The 7,282-nt window shown below is 47.4% G+C and overlaps 1 protein-coding gene across 1 annotated transcript in view; it reads left to right on the top strand.

Annotated features, from left to right (window-relative positions):
- Window positions 1-7,102: 7,102 nt before the first annotated feature.
- LOC102008637 (C-type lectin domain family 2 member L) overlaps window positions 7,103-7,282 on the top strand; it is a gene marked incomplete in the record, with an annotated part of 10,691 nt that continues 10,511 nt past the window's right edge. Inside the window, 1 exon segment of the mRNA XM_013504909.1 lies at window positions 7,103-7,282.

The following is a 7,282-nucleotide window of genomic DNA, read 5'->3' as shown; positions in this document are numbered from 1 at the left end:
TGGATATTGTCAGTGAATGCAAACAGAAGTCTCCAGTGTGTGGTAGATGCTCAATAAATGCAAGTTGAATCTGCACCTTTATTCCTGTTGTCTGCTTAGAGCCCTGCTGTCACTGTCACCCTTAGATTTTTTTTTTTTTTTGAAGCAGGACTTAAAGAAAAACAAGCTTTTCCAGCCTTGAACAATCCCTCTTGAAACACCCCCTGAGCTATGGCTGTAACTCCTTGTTCTGGTACAGATACGATTGGCAACTAGGATCTGTAAACAAAGTGTATGACACTCTGTTTTCACAAGATTCATAAGGCTCTGTCTTCTTTTAAGGGTAAGTGATTGCTTTGTCTCTCTTCTAGAAAGACAAATCACCTTCACAAAATGTATAAAAACTGGAGCCTTTTCCTTAGGGCTCATTCAGTCATTTTGAAGATCATAAGGTGGAACTGAGGCAAGCGAACACCCGGGAAAATCCTCCTGCTTTTCTCCATCGGTCTCTCTGATCTCTTGGATCTTGCAATATTTCTGGAGACCCAGATAGGAATCACAGATTTGCTGTCTCCTTTGCCTACAGGCCCGAGAGGGTCCAAACTGCGGGAATCCCCAGAGCTCTGGCACCCTGGGTGAAACTTCAGCTCAAAAAGGAAATCAGCCCTCTTGCACCCCAGAGACCTCCCCCCTGTCAGCACAACTGAACCTAAAGGGGTTTCAGGATGGCTCTGGAACAACAGCATGCTACAGAACTGTGGTAAAGTTTTGAGGGTCCATAGCGGAGCTCATTCCATTAGGAAGGAAGGGGAGACGGATCACCTCCTGGGCTGTACAGGTTATCCATCTCAGTGGGAGTTGGATGAAACTCACAGCTTCAAGAGGAGTGTGGGGGTATCAACAGTGAGAGTTGCTCTCTAACAACTCCCAGGTGACTCCAATAGCTCAAGGGGCAGGCCTACAGTGAGAGTGACTCGGAAAAGAGGTGCACCGAGCACCCAGACCTGGAGGAGTCCAGCAAAACCAACACCTCTCCTAGAAAAGTAGGCAAGGTGGGAGTGGCCTGCAGTTGAGTTGAGACAAAATCTACACCCACGTTGAAAAAAAAACCAGGGAGGGCCATGGTATACTGGGTGTGTGTGGATGAGGAAGATGAGGAAGCACCAGAAAAACTGTTTAGCTTCAGTGCACTGGGATGTGTATACAGGGCACTGCAAGTGGGCTTTTGGGGAGAGAAAAAACTTTGAGAAATGCGGTGACAGTGGTAAGCTGCCTGAGTGGATACTGGGATGGATGGGAAGAATGCATGAGCATCAGGCTGGTCCAGTGGCTGGGCTGGGACAGAGGCACTGGGCCAAGAGATTTAAACACAACTGTACCTTCCAAGGTTAAAGGGACAAAACAAGGATTGTCTCTTCATTTCAGAGAGAGTGTGAAGTGGGATGCTGGGAGTGCTTGGGACCCGAGCCTAGGGACAGTGTGCCAGGAGCTGCGGGCTGTGTGCTCAGTGGGGGGAGGCAGAGGAGCATGGACTGCCTCCAGGGTCTGGGCAGCATCTATTCAGCACCACCAGCCTAGTGCTGCCTACAAACATCTGCAAGTTGAAACCTGGGGTTGAATGGCTGGAGTCAAGGAGCTATGACCGTCCTGCCAGATCTAAGCAGGTTTGGGGAGAGTCAAATTACAAATTTTAGCTAATTGGTTAATGTACTTTTGGTATCCAATCTGAGTTAAACATTTCTTGTGTATTACAAATTTTTGAATTGCAATTATGGGGTTAACTCGCGCTTGTCTCTGCTTTCTGTTGGTTTAAGATAAGAGCACTGATCCAAGGCTACTCAGAGGTCTGTTGACAGCTAGTCAAATTTAAAATGCAACAAAAAATGAAAAAAAAAAGAGAAAAGGACACTTTGTAATTCAAGTGGCTGCAGATGAGGTGGTTATAAAGGGTTTATAGTAAATGGGATGAAAAAAATATTAAGAAGGTTATAAGAGATATACTTTTGATATGAGAGGATTCTGTATGGTAAAAGTTTTGTCCTAAAGACATAAAAAGAGGGGCTGGGGATTTAGCTCAGCGGCACAGCGCCTGCCTGGCAAGCGCAAGGTCATGAGTTCAATTCCCAGTACCAGAAAAAAACAAAAAACAAAAACAAAAACAAAAAAAACAAAAACAAAATAAATACATAAAAAGAGAGATAATGACAAAACTGAAAAGATTACATATATCTGGGGAAAACTTGTGGAAGTAGTTTATCAAAGGAAATATGTGTGGTTACTTGTTAGTTTGATGGAGCTCAGATTGTTTCTTCCAAAAATTTCCCAGGAGGAGATGAACAAATTAACCTGAATTAACCTGAAGGAAAAGTGCTTGAGAAAATGTTTGCTTTGTAACAGGGTAAATGTGGAAAGACAAGGGTCAGAACCCACCCATTAGAATGTGTATTAAAGAACTTTAAAAGAGGCTATACAGAAGATTAAAGTTAACCCCTGAGAGACTGAGAACTCAAATAACAAAGACAGCGGACAGACTCACTCTGCCTTGCTACAGCCTTGCTTGAAGAATGAATGTAGGAGGCCAGTTCATAGACTTTATGGTAGAAAGTTGAGCTGAGCGCTTGGTAGTAACAGAACCCATTGGTCTCCATCCAAGAAAAATGTGACTATTGTAGGAGCCACTGTGGTCCCAGAAAAGAGGCCATTTTTCTGGGCAAAAAGGTGTGTCATACAGGGATGAGAGGTCCAACATGTGCTTCTATGTCTTCCAAACTGCCCAGTTCCCCTTCTGGGAAGGGACCTGCTCTAAAAACTATACGACCAGATTACTACTGGGCCACAAGGAGATGTGACTTTAAGCCTGGCTTGACCAAGAGCTATGTTTTTTTGTTTTTGTTTTTGTTTTTTTTTCCCAGTACCGGGAATCGAACTTACGACCTTGGGCTTGCCAGGCAAGCCCTGTGCCGCTGAGCTAAATCCCCAGCCCCTGACCAAGAGCTATGATGTTAACCCTTACTGTCCCACACGCAGATGAATGGAGACTGTGTTCAGATAAGTCACAAAAGCCAGGAATAGCTGGGCTGCATGGGCTGACACATAAAATTCCCAGGGTGTGGGCTGAAGATAACCCGCCTGGGATGGCTGTAAATCAAGTATTGGTAATAGTGGAATGCCAGTTTGTGTCCACCAGCACCCCCTCCCCCAAGAAGCAATACAAGGCACTCAAGAATATTGAAAGTGGCTCTGAAAACATGGAATCTTAGCTAGATGTCAGGAACACCCTTCTCTTGTTGGTGTGTAGACCGGGGACTAATGAGTACAAACTGGTGCAGGACTTACACGCTGTAAATCAGGCCACTGAGACTATTCGTCCCATGGTACCAAATGCACACACATTGATGGGACCTCATTCCAACTAGTGCTGCCTGGTTTGCTTGCTTGGGTTTCATGCTTTTTTCTGTCTCCACCTTGCACCAGTCTGTTGGCCCATCTTTGCATTTCAACAGGAGGATCCAATTACAGGCATAAAGAAACAGCTCACATGGACTAGGCTTCCCCACAGGCTTAAGAACTCCCCTGTGATCTTTAGGGAGGCACTGGCTATTGACCTCAAAGCTTTCATCACACCAGGAGACAATTACACCCTGCTACAATATATAGATGACCTTCTTTTAATAGCTTGGACTCTCGAGGACTGCTCAAGACCTCCTTCATCTACATTGGAATGTTGGACATAAGGTACCAAAGAAAAACACACATGGGCCTGGGGATAGAGCTCAGTGGCACAGCACCTGCCTGGCAAGTGTGAGGTCATGAGTTCAATTCCTAGTACTAAAAAAAAAAAGGCATACATTTGCTGACCAGAGGTCAAATACCCAGGCTTCATAGTGATTCAGAGGAAACACCAATTAGGCACAGAGTGAAAGCAGGCTATCTGTGCCCTTCAACCCCGTCCACCTGGCACCAAATAAGAGTTTCTGGGGACAGTGGGGTTCTGGATCCCAAATTTTTCACTCATGGCTAAGCCCCTATAAGAAACCATAAATGGGGGGAGAAAAGGAGCCAGAGCATTTAAACAGATCAAAAAAGAGTTGACTCAGCCCTTGCCTTGGGAATGCCAGATGTAACCAAGCCTTTCTTCCTATATGCCCACGAATGGAAGGGAATGGCCATAGGGGTCCTAACTCAGGTCTTAGGATCCTGGCATCTCCCAGTGCATACATGTCCAAACAGTTAAACTCTGTTGCCCTGGGATAGCCGTGCTTCAGGGCACTTGCTGCCACTGTGCTGACACAGGAAGCTGACGGGGCAACAACTGACCGTTCAAGTACTGCACTAAGTTATAACCTTAATCGACCAGAGAGGGCACCACAGCCTATCAAATCCAAGGAAGACTTGTTATCAAGGGCTCCTATGCGAAAATCCCCCCATAACCTTAGAGGCTGGGAACACTCTTAATCCAGCCACCTGGCTCCCTGTCAAACCAGAAGCCCCCCTTTATGATTGTGTGGAAGTAGTGGACGCAGTGTTCTTGGGCCAGGGAGATCTCACAGATTGTCCCCTTGGAGACCCAGATATCAAATATTTCACAGATGGGAGTAGGCTTGTGCTAGACATTGGACTGTATGGTAGACGCCCAGCCTCTGCCCAACAGAACCTCAGCCCAGAAGGTAGATGTAGTAGCCTTGACAAGGGCTCTGTTCCTGGTGAAGGACAAAAAAAAGCTAATATCCATACTGATTCAATATGTGCCTTTGCAACATTGCATGTACACGGGGGTCATATGTCAGAAAAGAGGACTGTACTGATTGGCGGAAAAAATAAGGTACAAAGACGAACTTTTATAACTGCTCAACACAGTATAGGCCCTGGAGAAAGTGGCTGTTATGCATGGCAAGGGCACCAACAACTGGAATATTAGAAGCCAGAAAGAACTAGAAAGCAGACAGAGAAGCAAAATGGGCAGCTATGACAGCCACCCAACCTGAGAGAGGGCCCCTAGGCACGCACCTTGTCCCAGAGTCACCCCTCCCAGAGACTCCAAATTACTCTCCAAAAGAGAAAGCCTGTGCGTCTGAGAAGCTGGAAAGTATGTAAAGGGGGATGGCGGAAGTTTGCTGATGGGAGGCTAGCCACCCCACACACGTCGGGCCCCGGGTTTGTAAAACAATTTCATCGGGGGTTTCACATGGGAAAGACAACATTAAAAATACCATGAGGCCACCATTTCTATGTGCCATGACTCACTGCCATCGCTTGGGCTATTTGTGGGCAATGCTTGACCTGTGCCCCAAACAATGAAAGGCAAGGGCTAACCTGGCCCCCAGGCATCCAGGTAACAGGAGCTGCCCCATGTGAAAACTTGCTTATGGATTTTACCGAATTGCCTTAAGCTGGTGACTATTGCTATATGTTAGTGCTTTTCTGCACCTTTTTGAGACGGGCTGAAGCTTTCCCCACGCGGACAGAAAGGGCATGAGAGGTGACCAAGGTGCTATTAAGAGACACCATCCCAACATCTGGCTGCCCCTGACCTTATGGTCAGACAGTGGACCAGCATTCACAGCCAAGAGAGTCCAGCAGCTCATACAGATGTTAAAGATAAAACAGCATATCAGCCACAGAGCTCAGAAAAAAGTGAAGCACATAAATCGGACACTCAAACAATTGTTAAAAAAATATTGTCAAGAAACCCACTTCAGATGAGATCAAACCCTGCCTGAGGCCCTTCTCTGAGTCCAGTGCATCCCCGCCAAACAAACGGGGATCCCCTTATAAAATGTTGTTTGGCTGGCCACCCCTAATCACAGGTAAAATTAAGGGTAATCCCTATAAGTTAGGAAAATTGATCTTAAGGAGACAGATGCAGGGTTTGGGAATAAGCCATGCAAGATATTCATGGGGCCAGGGATATAGCTCAGTGGAACAGCACCTGTCTGGCAATCGTGAGGTCTTGAGTTCGATTCCTTGTACAAAAAAAAAAAGAGATATTCATGGCTGGGTACAAGAGAGAATGCCCATAAGCCTGACAGACTCAGTACACCCATTCAAAACTGGGCACTTTGTTTGGATTAAGAAAAGAAATCCAACCACCGTGCTCCCTTATGGGATGGGCCCCATACTGTAACATTGCCCTCACCCACTGCTGTGAAAGTTACAGGAATTATGCCTTGGATCCACCAGAATCAGCTGAAACAAGCAGCCTGAGATGAGTGAACCAGCCGGCAGGACCCAGACCCTCCAAACCACTGATCCTGAGATTGAACTGATGCCAAAGATGACAGCCCTGCTTTGGTCACCCCAGAATCTAGTTCATCTACACGTGCCTGAAGCTTGAGGATCAACACAGAATTACAGCAACATAAGTCTCTTTTCCTTTTTGTTATAATTCTCTCTCTGCCCAGTAGGGAACCAACCCCCCATAATGGGGGTAAATGGTAATAATAGTGATGCTCTCTATTAAAACTTATTATAGATAGCATCAAAGAGGGGAATGAAGCAGGACTTAAGGGAAAACAAGCTTTAGCAGCCTTGAACAACCCCCCCTCAGACCCTCAAACAGCCCTCTACCCTATGGCTGTAACTCCTTGTCCTGGTACAGATAAGATTGGTAACCATGACCCGTAAACAAAGTCTATGACACTCTGTTCTCACAAGACTCATAAGGCTCTGTCTTCTTTCAAGGCTAACTGATTAATTGCTTTGCCTTGCTTCTGTACCCCGGCTTGCACCCCTCCCTCCTCCCCAGTGCCTCTCCGCCAGGAAGACCAACTCCCCTAGCAAAATGTGTGAAAACTGGAGCCTTCCCTTTAGAGCTCGCTCAGCCATTCTGGACATCATAAGGTCGAGCTGAGCAGGTGCACACCTGATAAAATCCTCTTGTTTTTCCCCAGTGATCTCTCTCATCCCTTGGATTCTGCAACACTTTCCTTTATCCGGAACCTGGGGGCCAAGGCCCAGTCCCCGCCTCTCTGTTCGGCCCAAGGCAGCTCAGAAAGCCCTCCCCTTCCTCCGGCCTCCTTATACCCTTTGGGCCCCGTCCTGTTGCCCAGGTGAACTTTATTCCCATTCTAACGGATGACAGGCAGAGGCCCGGGAGGTGGAGCTAGAGGGCAGCCGGGTCTGCTGGCCCTGGGACAGCTGTCATACGGCTCCTGCTCAGCAGCATCCGGCGGGGCGCTGGGCGGGCTGGGGACCCGTCTGTCCCCGCTCCCGCGTCCTCGGCTCCGCCTCCCTCTGCGCACAGTCTCCGGCGGCTCCAGGCGGGCTCGGCGCGGGGAGCCGGGCTGTGCCCGGTGCAGCCGCG

Source organism: Chinchilla lanigera, unplaced genomic scaffold, assembly GCF_000276665.1.
Source record: "Chinchilla lanigera isolate Chin_1 unplaced genomic scaffold, ChiLan1.0 scaffold00093, whole genome shotgun sequence".
NCBI classification, from domain to species: Eukaryota; Metazoa; Chordata; class Mammalia; order Rodentia; family Chinchillidae; genus Chinchilla; species Chinchilla lanigera.
This window is presented reverse-complemented; position numbering and strand designations above follow the sequence as displayed.